This window comes from Vombatus ursinus, unplaced genomic scaffold (assembly GCF_900497805.2).
Source record: "Vombatus ursinus unplaced genomic scaffold, bare-nosed wombat genome assembly UNPS02009205.1, whole genome shotgun sequence".
Taxonomy (NCBI): domain Eukaryota; kingdom Metazoa; phylum Chordata; class Mammalia; order Diprotodontia; family Vombatidae; genus Vombatus; species Vombatus ursinus.
The window spans coordinates 42,628,314-42,646,763 of record NW_020948983.1 but is presented as its reverse complement, the minus strand read 5'-3'; the positions used below and the strand labels follow the sequence as shown (position 1 = coordinate 42,646,763).

The following is an 18,450-nucleotide window of genomic DNA, read 5'->3' as shown; positions in this document are numbered from 1 at the left end:
TCATTTCTAGGGAAGTTGGAAGGATTTTACATAGAAAGAGGGTTCATGAGTGAGTTGATTATGTTGTGATGGTGTTAAAAAATGGATACATGAGAAAAAAAGGAGAAGAGGAAAGAGATAGAAGAAGGAGGGGGAAATGTTATCACATAAAAGAGGCATGCAAGGAAGAGCTTTGACAGTGGAGAGGAAAGGTGGGGTGGGGACAAGCAACACTTGAACTTCACTTGCATTTAATGATGAGTAGGATGGTTTCAGAAACACCTGAGAAGACTTATATTAACTCATACAAACTGAAGTAAGTAAAACCAGGAAAATATTGTGGATAGTAATAGCAATGTTGTAATAATGATCAACTGTGACAGACTTAGCTCCTCTGATCAAGACAGTGATCCTAGACAATCCAAGGGACCCATGATGAAAATGCTTTCAACCTCTCGACAGAGAACTGGTGAACTCTGAATGCAGACTGAAGCATACTTTTTAAACTTTATTTTTCTTGTTTTTGTTTTTTTTTTCTTTTGTCTTGTATGACTTCACATGTTTAATTGATATCCAACTGCTTGTCTTCTCAAGGAAGGGGTAGGGGCAGAAGGGAGAGAGAGAATTTGAAACTCATTTTTCAAAATGAATGGTAAAAATTTTTACATGTAATTGGGAAATATTTAATGAAATAAAATATATTGGGGAAAAACATAATTTCAAGGAATATCATGCAAGAAAGGTATTAGATAAACTTGGTCTGTTTGGCCCTAGAGTTTAGAACTAGGAGTAATGGGTAGAAGTTGCAAAAAAGTAAATTTAGGCATGAGGTAAGGAAAAACTTCCTAACAATTAGAGTGATCCAAATGTGGAATCGGTGGCCTCAGGGAATAACTACTACGTTCCTCTTATTAGCAGAGGCTGGATAATACTTGTCAGATATATTGTAGTAGGAATTTTTTTGAGTATGAATCTGATTAGATGGCCAAGGAGTCCTTTTCAACTCTGAAATTCTATGATTCTGTATCTTGTTCTATAAGCATGGCAGAATTGAATTCTAAATCAATTCTTTCATACTTTGAAATGCTGTGATTTCATCTATGTGGGTTCTCCATTCAATGATGAAGACAATAACCCATCTTTATCCTTTGTGATTTGTCCATGTCCCACAAGATTGTCTGCCTCTAGATTTCTTGATATCACATAGGCAAAGGTACCAATGGAGCACAAAGGTTGTTTATTGGTTTTGTCTCTGATTCATGTTACTTGCCCAGCCCATCACCTTTTCAGTCTTAACTGATCTTTGATAGTACCTTTTACACTTCTTCTGCTCAATTCTCCAATGGTAATTTGGTATAGCTTACTCACGATCACCATCCATCTTTCTACATTGCCCTTGAAGTGACCTTCCCTGTTAATTATTAAGAGACTACAGTATTCCAAACTTTTCAATCATATATTGTCACAGGAAGAATACTAATGTTAAAATGATGTGCTTTGCTTTATAGAGAAACCTAAGGTCATACTATACAATGTCCCAAATGTAATCCAGACTGAAAGCTTCCTATTCAATTCTAGGACCAATTCATTGTTCATCTGTGGTGTCTCATCCAAGATACATTTGTACAGATGGACTGCACAGCATAACATGGGTAATAAACATTCTCAACCTCCCCATCCCTGCAAAAAAAAAAAAAGTCAAGAGCTATGTCAAATGCTCATGAATGGTACTTACTTAGGAAACTTTGAAATGTTCCAGGGATAGATCAGACTAAAGCACAATTATTCACTAACAGGAACATCTGGAGGACTTCACCACAAATAAGGAAAACCACTTCATTTTGTCTTAGTATTGAACTTCCTTCAAAATGGTGAACATCCTTGGCAAGTGCATATCTCCTTTTTTAAGCTTTTCTTGATATTTTTATTCAGAAGGCTAAATAAAGTTTCCTGTGTTATGTATCTTTCCAGAAATCTTGTATTACTCTGATATGTTTGTATACGTGTGTGTGTGTGTGTGTGTGTATATGGTATGTGTGTGTGTGTGTGTGTGTATATATATATATATATACACACACACACACACATATATATGTGTATATACACATGTATGGGAAACATTTTGTTGTAGTACTTAATATTGCGTTTTGTTCTACCAAATATGATGCGGCATCATAGTCAACAAACAATAAACACAGTGGGATATTAGATTCCCTAGAATGTTATTTATGGAAGTCTGTATGCTCCCTTCTCATACTATTGTAAAGAATTCTCTCAATGTGTGTGTAGATTATTCTCATCAAAGTTTTGTAAAAATAGGAAAGTACTTATTGATTTTTTGACAGTTTTATTTCAGTAGTAATAATATCTGTGATTATTTGGCATTTTCTCTCCTTTAAGATGTCTTAATAATGGCTCATTAATCACAAAATTGTCTCATTAATCTCAAAATTGTATCACCTACAGCTTGGACCTCATCTATACATACTTGGTTTAATATAACTGTTCTCTGTTTTCTTTTTTTTTTCTGGGAATCATATTTTATTTATCTGTTTTCTTTACAGTCATATTTATCTCTTTACGAATCTCACTGGGGACTATGATATTAGATCCTATGTGTGGAGAGCTGCACTGATAGAGATTAATTTATTATAGCAATCTTAGCAGATCTTTAATATTTTTTATCTCTTTAGTGTCATCTTTACAATTTCATCCTTAAATGTTCTCAGGACACTCTATTTTAATTGGGTTTAGCAGTAAGTGTTCTGTAAACTTCTTTCTCCCTCTACTACTTCTCTCCATTCTACAAGAAAATAATGCTCAAAATCCTCTATCATCCTTCTCCATAAGATTCTATAAATAAGTCTATATGCTAAATTAATAATGTCCTTACCTCCATGGCTCTCTGCTTGGCAATGAAATCAAATGTTTCCTGGCTAAGGGTGACCCTTAGAAAGTCACTTAACCACTCTGTGCCCTTGGCAACTCTTTTTTTTTTTTTTTGGCTAGGCAATGGGGTTAAGTGACTTGCCAAGGATCACACAGCTAGTAAGTGTTATGTGTCTGAGGCTGGATTTGAACTCAGGCTCTCCTGAATCCAGGGCCAGTGCTCTATCCACTGCACCACCTACCTGCCTCCCTTGGCAACTCTTAAAGACTTTAAGTTGCAGAAAAGATGTTAACCTGCATTGGTAAAGGGAGTCTCCTCATCTGGGAATTCCCAATATCAATGAAATCACAGGTTTAATCCCTATCTCTAGTCAGAAGTCAGTCAGTATGTCAGTGACTGTTGTTAATAATTAGAGACATTAAAGTAAAGCAAAAACATAGTCCTTGCCTTCAAGGAGCTCACATTCTGGTGGAAAAAATAACATTAAAATAACTGAATAAAAATATATATATCTCTATGTCAGTGTGTATGTATATGTATGTACACACACATATAGTGCAAATGGAATGTTATTCCTATATAGTGCAACAGGATACTACAGTGATTATGCAGTTAAATCAATTATATTTGCTTCCATTGCTTAATCTCCTCAATTAAAGCACACACACACACACACACACACACACAGAGAAAGAGAGAGAGAGAGAGAAAGGGAGAGAGAGAAAAAGCAAGAGAGAGAGAGAAATTAAAAAATCAAAGTCTCAGTTGCCCCATCTATAAAATGGGAGTAATACTTGTACTCACAGTGCTGCTTTGAGGAAAATATTTTGTTAGCTTAAAGCACTATATAAATGCAAGCTGTTAGTATTATCTTGCAAACTAGATTAGTGAGAAAAGATGATTCAAATGTTAACTCAGCTCATTTTAATAGTTACTTTTTCCTCACTGCTACATAGTCTCCACTGAAATATGATCTCTTGTATTTTAGGGTTTCCTTCTGTCATTTTTAAAGAAACGTACAATTCTGACAAAGCAATGCAATTCTGACTTTGATCTTTAATCACTGAAAAATATATTCTAGATTATATTCACAACAGCACTATTTATCTCTATAGAAGAAATGATAATTCTCTTCCCACAATCCTCCTCCCCACCCACCAAAGAAAGTATGAAGTACTAACATTTTAAAATTAGGCACTACAAACACACACATCATTTTAACATAAGTTGTTACCTTCTGCTATTCCTGTCAATCCCTAAAAGATCAGGCATTTTTAAAAAGTTCTTAGTTACCATATTTTGCTCCAGCAAACATATCAATTTAGTTTTAGAGTGCAAGAACACTTCAGGGATACACAATGGATTTATTTCTGGGTATTTACAATTATAATTTAATTGTGGCAAATGGATCCATGGCCATTATTATTATATAGAATGTCCCCAAAGTTTTAAACTATTAAAGCTTAAATTTCATTCCATACTTCTTGGGGCAACTGAATGACTTAGTTTCTGGTGATATTATCAGTATTAACTAGGTGATATTATCAGTATTAACTAAGCCAAGACGGATATCCAGGCTGTGATCATATTATGCCAACAAAACTAACTAAAAAAAAAAAACAAAACTTCCACCAGAATTTAAGAATTGGTTTTTATTGTTTGCTTTTTGGTCTATAAAATCCCAAATACAGTTTTTTTTTTCAGTGAGTTGAATAAAGTAGGGCTGGATTCACCATGTCATCCAGTACTTCCAGTACCAAGAAGAAAATACCTCTAGCTATGTCACAAGCCTTTTTTTTTTGTTTGTTTTATATGATGCAAAGTAATCTATTTGAATGAGTTCTCACTTTCCAGCTGGGTTTTAGAGTTGCTTAGTTGCTTAGGGGCAGCTAGGGAATAGAGCAGATAAAACACTGTATCTGAAGTCAGGAAGTTCTGAGTTCAAATGTGGCCTCAGACACTTATTAGTTGTGTGACCCTGAATAAGTCACTTAACCCCTATTTACCTCAGTTCCTCATCTGTAAAATGGAGACACACAAAAGGGAGAAAGAAATGGCAAACTACTCCAGTATCTTTGACAAGAAAACCCCATAGACAAGTCCATGGAGTCATAAAAAGTTAGATACAACCGAATGACTGAACAACATACAACCTCTGAGTGCTTGGCTAGTTTTGGGGGCAGCTAGTGGTGCAATGGATAGAATGTTGGGTCTGGAGTCAGGAAGACCTGGGTTCAAATCCAGCCTCAGACACTTGCTAGCTATGGGAACCTGGGTGAGTCACTTAATCTCTGTTTGCCCCAATTTCCTCATCTGTAAAATAGGGATAATAACAGCACCTACCTCCCTGGGTTGTTGTGAGGATCAAATGAGATAATAATCGTGAAACACTCAGCACAGTGCCTGGCACATAGTAAATATGATATAAATGTTACCTATTGTTATTATTATTCTCTGAGCTATACTGCTAACCTTCTAGACAGGCACACACTACAGTCATTTCCTGGAATGGTCCTCCTTTTAGATTCTGGTATATGCAAAGATATAATTCTAAATTATAGCCTCTCTCTCCAAGAGGAATAATTTTATCAAAGCAAAGGAAGTACAGAGAAGAGCTGGATGGGAAATGTCTTCTTTCATTATTCTCCCTAACCCTTCTTCCTGCCTCTCCCTTCCTTACTCAACTCCCAACACCACTCCCTTCCAATACACACAAAATAGCCTCCTCTTAGGCTCTTCAGTGTCTGATACAAGACCCTGAGAAAACTAAAAGAAGGGTGATTTTTCATCACTTAATAAATAGAAGGATGTAAATCAGGAAAATGGAGAATTTGACTGAGGATGTTTGACTGCTGTGATGACAACAGTCGTTCAGTTGCTAGAGAAGTGCATGAAGTCATTAAAAATAAGTTCCAAGAAACACATTGGATATGGCAAAGGGCACTAGGGACCATAGCCAACTTAGTGCTGACAATATGACTACTGAAAATGAACTGTAGTAGAAAACAGAGATCCCTCAAAGCCTGGATCAGAAGAGTGACTCAGTGCTGTGTGAAATGTGACATAATTTATTTCCATTCATTTAAACATGATTTCACCTTACAAATAAGATAATGAGCACCAGGAGAAAAAAAGAAGGAAAGGGAAACTTGAAGGAAATACATGCCGTTTACATTTTTCATGGAATAAATGTCTGGAAAAAAATACATATTATAGAAGATAGTTCCACAGAGAAGCTAGTGGAAAAACAAGAGGATTAGATATGTAGTCAATATACATCATATATATTTGTGTGTATATGTATGTATATGTATATATGTGTGTGTGTGTGTGTGTGTGTGTGTGTATACACATATAATTAAATGTCTTGTCTCAGAAAGATAGGTTTATATTTCCAGATCCTCACATTAAGTAAAATCAAAACCAAACTGAAACTTGATGTTCTTTTGGCCAACCTCTCATATATAAATCTAGACAGTGTGACATACAAGTTCCCAGATGGATATAATTTTATTCACTGGAAAAATAACTACATCAGCATTATAGGACACGCTTTCAAGCTATAGATTTTCATTAGAAAGGATATGCTCTTTTGTAACATCGTATATCAGCAAAACGAGTGGTGCCCTAAATAGTTCACAGAGGCCTGACACAGAGACTTAGTGGTAGTAGCCAAGTTCTATTTCAGACTCCCTCACTCAGTCAACTTGTCAGGAAGAGTTAGGAGTATACCACGCTAAGGGTAAGGAGTGCCCTTTGTTGCTCAATTTTGATCTTTCTAACTGATCAAGGACTGGTTTGGAAGGGCTACAGAAATTCTGCAAATACTGGCTTTCTAAACAATCGCTGATCTGGGAAAAGAGAGGAGAATAAGCATATGAAAGACTAATGATGGGCAACATCTAGGAAAGGGGATTCTTGTTAGAAAGTAGGTACTATATCCACAAATAAATAATTTGTCTAGCATTCTAGAAGATAAATATAAACCATCTAGAAAGTTCCAAGTATGAAAAATTATTAGGTATAAAAATTCTTTCAAGGATCTTTAATTATTGACAGATTTTAATTGATATAGGACAATTGCACAAAATGTTCTATTTTTAAAAGTCCTTTTAAAAACCTATGAACTTAAAAAAGATACTCAGCAGACAAGGTGACATACCCTAAATTAGTGCTGTCAATATGTCCTCCCTAATTCTCAATTAATTTCTTAGGCTGAAGGTCATAAATTTAAGGTACTTTGACCTCCATGAAGGATTCCAGCATCAGGCATGAGCTGGGTTAGATGACTTTGCAGATCCCTTCCAATTCTAAGATTCCCCAGTTCTTCTGATACATGCACACCCGAGAGAATATGAAATACGTCAGAAGATGTTAAGAATGAGTTGCTGTTGACCTTTTAACAAAAAGTCTTCTCTTTCATATTGTTTCGGTGCTCTCTGTGACCAAAATCTTGGGCAGTCCACAGCATGACCTGGCACACAAAACTTCCCTAATGTCAATCTAGTACGGAGAATAATTCATTATGCAGCAGAGTATAGGAAGCAATTCACAAAGTCTAAGAGAGATTCTCAGGGGATGCTACCATTCAGTGCAAAGTGAGGTAGAGGTTAAGTAGCCTGCACTATCAATCGAAGTGGCTACAGCTGCCAACTAAAAGTTATTTGTAGAATCCATTTCCTCTACATCTCTGCCTGAAGAAATCCTTCTTATTCAAGGCCCAAATCAGCTGCCACCTCCTCTAGAAAGCTTTCCCTGGTTGCCATCATCACTGCAAAATATTAGGGGACCACACAGGACTAGAAGCCATTGTTTATTTTTATTCTTATTATACAAGATTCCTTGATAAATGCAAACCCAGAAACAGTTCTTTTCAACTAACATCTGATTATTAACATGTGAAACATAAAATAAAGATATATCTCTGCTGATTATTAACAATTAAAATATGGAGACATACTCACCAAAGGACAAAATGGAAGATGTCTTGAGCAAAGTCCAAATGAAAGAGAGGTTCCCTCATCACAACGAGCACCTCCAGATGCTATCTGGAGTAGATGTTGTGCTACAATTTCACTAAGACTTAGAACATTACAGGGTCTCATCAATAAGATCTATGGTCACTCAAAATCTTTCAGCCCAATAATCCATATAGGAAAAACTAAATGGATGAAATACGCTCATTTACCACACTTTAATATACAATAGGATAGCAAATTCAGTGAGTTAGTAGAGCAGTATTTAGGACTGGGACAGCCATTGCAAATGGAGAATGAATTGGGCCAAGAACTGATTGGAAAAAGAACAGTCTAGATCGTATACTGCATCATATTTTTTACCCAAATCATTCACTGGCTCAAGGACCTATTTTTTTTTTGAAAATCAAAACAAATGTTTTCCCAGGGACTCTATGGTTTCAAATCTTATCACATCTAGTGGATAAAAGTTGTAGTTTTTCCAGAGGACAAGGGAGAGATGTGTAGTTAGCGCAAGTAAGCTAGTTCATATTTCCAATGATGAGCTATGTGTAAGAAGTGGTATTAGAGATATTATAAATTAAAAAAACCGTATTATCAGGAAAGGTTGAGAATTAGTCTTGTATTTAAAGTAAAGGATAGCCAGAGTGATGAACTGGTAGCCACTATATTTAAAAAGACCTATGATAAAGCTTCTAGCAGCTTGAATGGATCTTCTGTGCAGAACGTGTAGGAGAACACAGAAAAGAACTATACAAGATAAAAATCCTACAGAAAGCATGAATAGGGTATGATCTGCACTTACAAAGGGAATATCCACATTGAAGGGATCACAAATAATTTGAAGTACTGAACTAATAAAAACTCTATTCTAACTGCTACTTCTAAGTACATATTTATGTTTGTTACTCACAAGGTAATGGCACTCTGTCTTATCTGTTTTCTCTAGAGATCTGTATTAAATAACTTCTAAAACCTATTACGGTAAATATCAAAGCCTTCAAAAAAGCAAATATTAGGAAAGAGAAAGCAAAAGTTCCAAATTATCTTCTTGGTAGAAAAAGTATAAATATATAGATATATATATATATGGAGAGAGAGAGAGATTCAGACAGAGACAGAGAGACAGAGAGGGAGAGAGAGAATTCCAATAATACATCGAGTAACTGGGATAGTTGGTGAATGAGTGGCTCTAAGTAACTATTCTAATAAGTTAGGGATTAGTTGGCTATTTATGCAGTAAAATTACCAGGACAAGAATACAGGGACCTATGTATGAGACTCTGTTTTTAAAAGATTAGAGTTGTATTTGTCTATCTTTCAATTACATATATTTAGAAATATAACACTTTGCAAATTTTCTATCTAGTAGATACAATCAATCTCAGGCTCAATATATTTTGAAAAAGACCTCTTTAAAATATGAAATTAAGGATGTCTTTTGTGGCTTTATCTAAACATAATAAAACCAAACGGGAAAATAATAGCTATCCTCAGATTTTATCCAGCTGAAAAAAGAAAGTTGATTAAAAATTAAAAGTTTAAATTATAACATTAGGGATAGCTCTAAAAGACAATGGGGTGCCTGAAAAGAGATGATATAAAATATAAATAAACACCAACTTGTCTCTAGTCGATCTTTTATTTAGAAAATGAATTTATTTAGAAAAATGAATCTAAACTAGGCAGTGAATCAATTTTTTTTCCTTCGATCAAAACTGTGCTTCCCATAGGTCAAAAGCAAAACAAAAGAAAAAAACTTAAGAAGTTTTCAGGAAACTAAAAAATGATCAATCAATGGCTTGTAACCTAATCTGCAAACCAGAGATGACATAGATTTTCCTGTATTAGCCACAATTTTAAGAACCTTATTTTATGACCCTTGGTGGTTGTAAATAGCATATGAATGTCCTTCAAGGTGATTCCTAAAGAGCTTTTTGTACGAGTCCTCAAATCTTTTGGGGCTGCATCAGTCTCTTTGATTTAGGATCACGGACTTAGGGCTGGAAGGGACCTTAGAGGTCATTCAGTCTAAAGTTTTCATTTTGCCAATAAAGAAATCAAGGCCCAGAGATGTTAAGTAAATTACCTGAAACTACCCGGGTAGTAAATGGCAGAGCTGGGATTCAAACTGAGCTTCTGTGGCTGTAGGCCTTTCCACTGTGCCATGTTGTTACCTCTTCAAGTTAGTCAAGCCCATTTGACCATTGGACAAGGATGCTACTATACTTCCTTCTCAGGAATGCTTCAGCTTCATCCGCAATTACTAAGTTTTCTGAAGTGAAGGTCTACCATAGAGGTGTGAAATGTTATCTGGCTGCCAGTAAAGCCCATGTAACTGGGAAATAGTAATCAAAATTAACAAAAATACAATAGAAAATAGATAATGTTAATACGTGATTTTCTAAGTCAATATGCAGCCCATAAGAATTCTTACGTAAGGTTTAGTGGTCCCAGTTTGACACCCTTGGTCTGCTAGATGCAGGGCTTTTACTGTGATAGGTATTCAACTAACTATTCTATGGTTCCCAGATTACAAGAGAGAGTAGTTATTTTTTCATATAAGGTGAACTTGTAATGTGATCTGTACTGGTAATGCATCTTTATTAGAGAATTACAAAATTTATAGTTTTTTCTTCAGTTTGTATTTTATAGAGACATCCTTTCCCCTCACTCTTCATTATGTTTGCTCCTTAGTCTAGGCCTTCATATTCTTACCAGGTACTTCTAACTGTTATCCCTGGCTCCAATCTCTCCTTCCTCCACTGAAACCAAAAGCAAAATCATCAATGGTTTCCTCTATTGCTGACAGCACAAAGTCCAAACCACTCAGTCTGGAATTCGAGGGTCTATACCATTTAGGCTCAACCTACCTTTTCAAACTTATTTCCATTTCCCTAAAATCTCTGCTAAAGTCATCCCAACTTATTCTCTGTTTTTCCAAATGTGTCTTATGCTTCCAACTCCCAATTTTGCTCATACCATTTTTCTCATGCCCTCTCTCCTTCTTTCTGCCTATTTAAATCCTCCTTTTTTTTTAAAAAAAGAGAGCTAAGTCAAACTCCAAAGTCTCTATAAAGTACTCTCTGAACTGCCTAAAAATAATGTTGCCTCTTCTCAATTCCTGTAGCAACTGTCTACCATTAATCTGGCAACTAATTATGCACTGCCTTTTCATTATGCACTGACATTTCATCTATTATCCAGTGACCCAGGGCAAATCCCTTAATTGTACTGGACTTCAGTTTATTCATCTGTAGAATGAGAAGAATAATAGTTCTATTACCTGTCTCATAGGGCTGATGTTAAGATTAAATGAGATTATACATGTAAAGTACTTCCAAAATGTAAAGGGCTATATCAATATCAACTACTGCTTTTTTAAACTGTTATTTAAATATTGAATTGTTAACTTTTCTTGTTTCTTCAACTATGCTATAAGCTCCTTCAAGGCAGAGACTTGTCTATATTACTACAGTGTATAGAGTATACTACTGTAATACAGTATGTATACAGTGCTTACTTCCATGTCTTGTACATAATTGGCACTAAATGTTGATTTTACTTGACTTACTACTTAAAGTAGTTATTAATAGGCCATTAGTATATTCTTTGTTCAGCTAGGTTTTTCTGCAAAATGTGCTTTATGATCCATATGCCATTATCTGCCAATGGATAGATAAATAAATGACCACATCTCTATAGTCAAGATTAAGAATATTTAGAACCATCAAAAACCTTACAAACTATAAGTTCTGATGACTATCACATATCAGCATTAATAATATTTACATTTCTATATGTTGCGTTCAATTACTTTTTAGTACTTAGTCCCTTAATGTCATGTCCTACATTTCTTCAGTTCTTCAAAAGTGTCTCCATGGATTCCTTCCTTTGACATAGGATTCATTTTTAAATGGCTATTACTATTGGTTACATTATAGCGAGGCATAGTGGGAAGAGTATTGACCTGGGAGCCAAGAGACTTGTAAGGTTCTAGTCTTGGCTCTGCCACTAATTGTGCAGCCTTGGGTAAATCATTAAGTCTCTTTGGGCCTCAGTTTCCTTACCTAGAAAATGAGGAGGATGAACTAGAATCCGAAGCTTCTTCTACCTCTAATGTTCTATGAATCTGTGATACTTCATCTCTCTAAGACTCACTAAACCTAAGCAAGGTCCCTCTGATCATTTGAATATAGGTATAACTAGATGGAAATTAGTGAGTTTTCACCTGTGGTTGCTAATATTTCTGGCCTTTCAACTTTTCCTGATAAATCTTACCTGTTTTTATATCTTTTAACCTCATCTCCAGATGACCATTAGATTTATCCTAAAGGTTTACTCGGATACTCTTTATTTCTGTCCATAACTAGCTGGGTAATCTTGAGTAAGTCATATCACTTCCTTTGAACCTTAATTTCCTAATATGTAAAATAAAATTGACCTAGATGATCTCTAAAGTCCCTTCCACACTGGTATAAAACCAGCTACTTTATGATCTACTGTTCAATATTAAGTATCATCTGCTTAATTAGCCATCTTGTATCACCTGCTAACTTATTCAGCTGAATAGTGTAACAAAATGTTATACAAGCTTAAAGAACATATCTTATGTTGTTATGTCTTATATTCTTATGTTCTTATATCTTATATTCAAAGGGGTGAAGGAGAAATGTTTCTGAGTCATTCTATATTCCACCAGGTAATGGTTAGCAAAAACAACACCACCACAAAACTCCAGACTATCACTTTGCTTAAATGATTATTGTTATTTCTCTTCATTCTGGGAAAAGGATCATGACATCAGCAAGATGATGCCTTGACTTGCAAGTGAATTGGATTTAAGTGAGGGAGGGCTGTGCAAAGTCACCAGCCTCACTTTCGCCCCTGGAGCCACCTGGGTGCAGTGGTCAGATATAGATCAGGAGAACTGGAGATGGCTCTGGCTGCAGTGGAAAACCTTGGCCTTTTTTAGCTAAAGTCTTTCCCAGGTCTCAGTTTGACTGAGTCAACACCATTCAGTAATTAAGGCTAGGTAAGTAATGAGGCAAAAAATGGCCTCTTTTACCTAGTCCAAAAAAAAAATCATTCTGGGAGGGGAAGACCCTCAGGGTTTCTGGCCAAAACAGGAACAATTTCTATTTATACTCACTCAGAGCCATCAAGACACAAATAAGGACTAAGTGAGCTTTGGGCTGGGACCTATAGTTGGCCAGTCTATGAGAGCCAGAATGATTTGGGTTTAAATCACGGTTCTTAAGGAAAAAATCTAGCCCAGTAAACACCAAGATATCTTTTGAGGAGATAGTACTGAGAGGGAAGAAGACTACATGCAGTTATATTTAGGTCTTAATGGAAGTTGAGGAGGAGCAGATTTAGATTACTTATCAGGAAAATAATAAGTGCCTACATGATAACTGGAATCAACCAAGTGATAAATGCATTACAAACAAACTCCAAAGGAAATGAGAGCAGATAAAAGTAAAAATACATCTCAGAAGAACAGGACAAGATAAAGAAACAAAAATTCAGAACATCCCCAACTATATTTAGGAGTATTTTTAAAACTCTTTTCTAGTTCAGATGTTTGACAGGATATACATGAAGACAGGGCCAATACCATCAAATTTAAGAACTGGAACAAACTTTAGAGATCATCTAGCCCAATCCCCTCTGATTTTACAGATAAAGAAACTGAGAGAGAATAATGGAGTTGTCTAAGATCACTCAAGTGGTAAGCAGAAGAATTGGGAATTGAACTCAGGTCCTCCAACTTCAAATACATTGTCCTTTGCACTGTTCTATACTTGAACTTGATATAAGGCTGGCTCCTAGATAAATGAAATTTTATTGTGTATGTCTTTATATAAAAGCCCTGAAAAAAGATACACCCATATTCTGAATCACATGATTCTGAATAATGTAATATAGACAGTAGATGTGAGTTTGAAATTAGAAACATAATTGTCCCTTTTAACTAACAATAAAACCTCCCTCAGGCTTGAAATCCAGAGAAACATGGTTGTTCCTAACTCCTAAAATGCCTGGAGATCCACAAATGAATGATTTTCTATCTTTTCTCTCTTCTTTCCTCAGCTCATCCCCCAGAAACATAGTAAGACTATTTCTGGAAGTAGTAGACTGAAGGGTCACCCCTTTGCCAAGTTTTGCTACAAGGTCCAGAATTTAGATTTATGCCAAGGTCTGAAACATACCACATCAGTGAAATACTTCTTCTTATGGATATTGTTTGCCACTTAAATTTTCAGTAGGATAAGTACTTCCAATTAGGCATTTTAGGTAAAGTTGCCACAATGGGGAAAAATTGAGGCAAATTAGAATGAAATCATGAAAGAAAAGAGATTGTAGTCTCATTATCAGTAACTGTCAAGAATTTTAAAGAGTTGAGCCCATGGGAATAGCAAGACTGTCAGAATTCACTGAGCTGAGGTTTCCATGGGAATCTTACATATACCAGCCCTGTTCTTTGTAAAGCAGAGCTGTAGAAAAACCAGAAATATAAGATTTAGAGCTAGAGGGAAATTCTGAGATCCTGAGGTCCAAATTCTCTAGAAAAGGAGAGAAGTGTGGGGGCAACTAGGTGGCACAGTGGATAGAGCACCGGCCCTGGATTCAGAAGGACCTGAGTTCAAATCCGGACTCAGACACATAACACTAGCTGTATGACCCTGGGCAAGTTACTTAACCCCATTGCCTAACCAAAAAAAAAAAGGAGAGAAGTGATTTGCCCAAGGTCACAGTGCAAATTTAATGGCATAATCAGGACAATCATCCACCTCTTAGGCTGATGTTATTTTCTACCTCACCATTCTGTCTTCCAGAAAGTTACACAAAATGGGGGGGGGAGAAGGTATGCTGAAATCAGGTAATCACAGGTGAAAACAAGGACTTATCATAAGCACATAAATCGTTTTAAATGCCTCTAATCCTTTACTTGCTTATGATAGCAACCCATTACTATTTAATTTATGTTCGTTTGTCTGCATGTCATTATGCTGTTCCATATCAGTTTTTTTCTATATTAAGCTGTAGGTACTGAACACTTAGTGCAGGCCAATACTCCTGATGAGGGTGATGTCATATAGATAAGTAGGCTTATATTTGTGCCAGGCTCTTAGGTATGGAGATTAGATCTCCCTTTCGAAAACCATATGGAAAAAATGAAGAATGTGCAACCAGTTATATCAATCATTCATTTCCCTAAAAATGCGGATGGCTTCCTAATTTATTTATCAGAGAGCAAAGGCAGCATGATAATTGAATTATGAAAGATCATCAATACTAAGAAGAAATAAACTGCATCCTGTGTCAGCTGCTTATTGTTTTAGCAACAGTGGCTAATGATAAATGCCTTCAAAAATAGCCCAGCTGATGGTCTTCCAGACTCTAGAGCTCTCTTAGACACTGTCTGTGTAGTCTCAGTATTCTCAGTAGAAAGAAACAAACAGCCCAAAGCCCCAGGATACACATGGTATGCAGGTCTTCTCCTGATTCCCATCTCAGTGACCTACCATTAGCAAATGGTAAAAAAATTCAAACACTTTTGTAGTGAAACTCATCAGTAAAATTACCCATTTTACCCAATGAACAGTATGTCAAATACCAAGTCCTCATCAAATATTGAAAGTGAAAATATAATCTGACCTTTTGGAGTTTTACCAATTAATTTGTCAGCTCACTCTAAAATGAGCCATTATGTTTATAACTGTTCAACTCCAAGGAGTTTTCAAAGGTATGATGGGTGCCAGGCTTGGGAACAAAGGAAAAAGAAAGTCTTGTACTTCTTACAGAGATATACTCATACGGTATACTCATGCAATATATCTCACCTCCACACTAGAGCACTACCAGGGCTGCCTGCTACAAAAGGAAAAGAGGTTATTTTAAAGCCCTTGTAGGGAGTGCTGGGACATTTTCCCCATTCTCTCTTTCTGACATTTGAGTATGAAGATAATGAAGTAGGTTTTCCCTAAGATACGCATGGCAATAGATGGGGCTGGAAACTGGGAGACATTGGAGAAGAGAGAAAGGGATGGAAGAGCAAAAAGGGAGAGCAGAAACAAGTGGGGCAGAGGAAGAGAAATCTGGAGGTTTTTGTCCTCACTTTATACAGGAAAAGGGCCCAGAAAGATGGGAGAACACTCAAAACTCTCACTCTCCTGGCTTGATCAAATGGTGGGACAGGTAGCAATGTTAAGGACCTGCTAGAAAGTTAGAAAGAGAAATATTCAAAGGCCCCACTCTAAATCAGCAACAGAGAATGGACCAAGAGAGAACCTAAGGAAAGGCAGAGCCCTGTGCTAGAGCAGCCCTTAGATTTGAGACTAAACGATTTAGGATATACACATAGCTTTGGGACTAAGTGTCACTCATTCAAGGAATTTGGTCTTGTTTTTCTTCTATCAATAAAACTTTATTCTGTAATGTTGTGAACTGCATTTTCACAAGTGAGAATTCAGTCTCAGTATACTGGGTAGGAAGTAGCATGGTACCACACACACACACACACACACACACACACACATACATCTTTTGCCAGGTCTCCTGGGTAGAAGCTGCAGGCAAAGAGAATGAGAAAATTCTCTAAAGGGTATTATCTGACATTGGAGTCTCTAACAGAGTTATACACTGGTAACATTTCACTTTAGAAGTCAACCACAGCAAAGCTATCAAGTGGTAGACTTGATAAAGTCATAGGGTAACATTTCTATCCTGAGATGTCTTGAATAATTTCCTTTTTGAAAACTCCATGGCTTGTATGTGGACTACCACGCACTGGGGAAAAATTCCCCATCTTGATTACTCTCTATGAGGGCTCATAAAGATGAACAAAATTACAACCTAGCCTCTCCATTTACTAAAAGAAAATTATTGATTAAAGCTTAACTTAGAAGCCTTTATGAGAGAAGGAAATGGGAAAGAGACCAAAACTATAAACTTTCAACTCAACTAAATAAATTTTTAAATTAATCTTGCTTTTTACAAACATCACAGCAACCAAACAGACCTCAATAATCAAAATAATGAGTAGGATTAATAATAAGGTAGTGTGGAAGGAAATGATGAATAGGATTTGGAGTCCAAAGGCCTTGATTCCATTGCTGACTCTACCAGTAAACAGCTGAATGACCATGAACTAGTCACTTCATACCTCTGGACCTTGGTTTTACCATCTGTTTACAGTGGAGGCATGAATCTTTGCCGCTTCTCAAGAGCACAGCTATTTGTACCTGTTCTTTTCTAGTACTTTCTCAAAGCAGCCCTGAGATAATTTGCATGACCCAGACCAGCTACTCTGGGAGAAAATGAGAGTGGAAACATAAATGGAAAGAGAATTGGTTTACTCCCTTCAAACTCCCTAAGATTACATGGAAGGTACTGATGCAAGGGTAGGACATACCACTTAGAACTAAGCTAGCAGTGAGAAACAGAGACTTAATTGAGGACGGTAGAAGACAGTTCCATAGCATCTGAAGAATCCTTTGTTTATGGAATGTGGTTAAGACATTCAGTTATTAAAAAAAAAAATTAAGTAGACCAGAAACATTTTGGCTCCAGAGGCATGAAAGAGATATAATAGTAACAGCAAAAACTCTGGCTGGGAGTTGAGAGGTGAACAAATGAGCAATGCAACCTCTCGCCGCACTGGAGCCCATACTGCTCCACCCAAAGAAAGGGCAAAAAAACTGTCCTGACTCTATGAGATTCCTATATCCTTTACCATGTAAATAAGACCTGTTCTGTATGACCTCTTTCGAGCTTGAGTTGCTTACGAGGACAACTGAGCCAGAGGAGTTTAGAGACCTCTAAAGTACAACCATGCCTTTGGGTTAGGAAGGAGCCTCTGTCACATAAGTCATATGTAAAAGGGAAGTTTGTGGCTAGTCAGTCCCTAATGTCCAAGGAAGCTAGGATTCTCTAATTTTTCCCTATGAGCCCTAAAAGGAAAAGCTCACTCAATCCACCTAAGAAACTCTTCACTAGTTCTACTTATGGTCCTCATAACAGCCAGAAGAGAAGCATATCGACATTATACAAGTGCATTATATATTAGTGCAACAGGCATGTAGCATATATGGTGTACACATGCCTGAAGTTCCATTCTGACTTCTCAAACTTATCATCATTATTGCTTCTGTCATTGTTGATAACAATTTTATTGCAAATAACTATAATATACACAATGTTTTACAGCTTATAAATCCCTGTCAGATATGTCTCATTTGATCCTCACAACAAATCTGTCACGTGAACAGTAAAAGGATTTTCCAGATGAGAAAGCTTAGGTTCCTAGATGTTGTGACTCACACAAGATCACACAGCTAGTAGACAGCAGGACTAGACTAGAAGCCAAGCCTTCTGACTCTCAATTAGGGGGGAAATAGGGACTGGACTTAACAATTTCATGGAACTAGGGAACTCCCAGGTAAAGAAACTCCCACCAATTCAGGTTAGCATGCTCTCTACAACTTAAAATCATATTTTATATATATATATATATATATATATATATATATATATATACAGACACACACATACACACACACACACACACACACACACACACACACACACACACACACA

General features: G+C 36.4%; 1 protein-coding gene across 1 annotated transcript in view; it reads right to left on the bottom strand.

Moving 5' to 3' along the window:
- SYNM (synemin) overlaps nucleotides 1-18,450 on the bottom strand; it is a 43,944-nt gene that overhangs the window by 18,937 nt on the left and 6,557 nt on the right. The window lies entirely within an intron of this gene.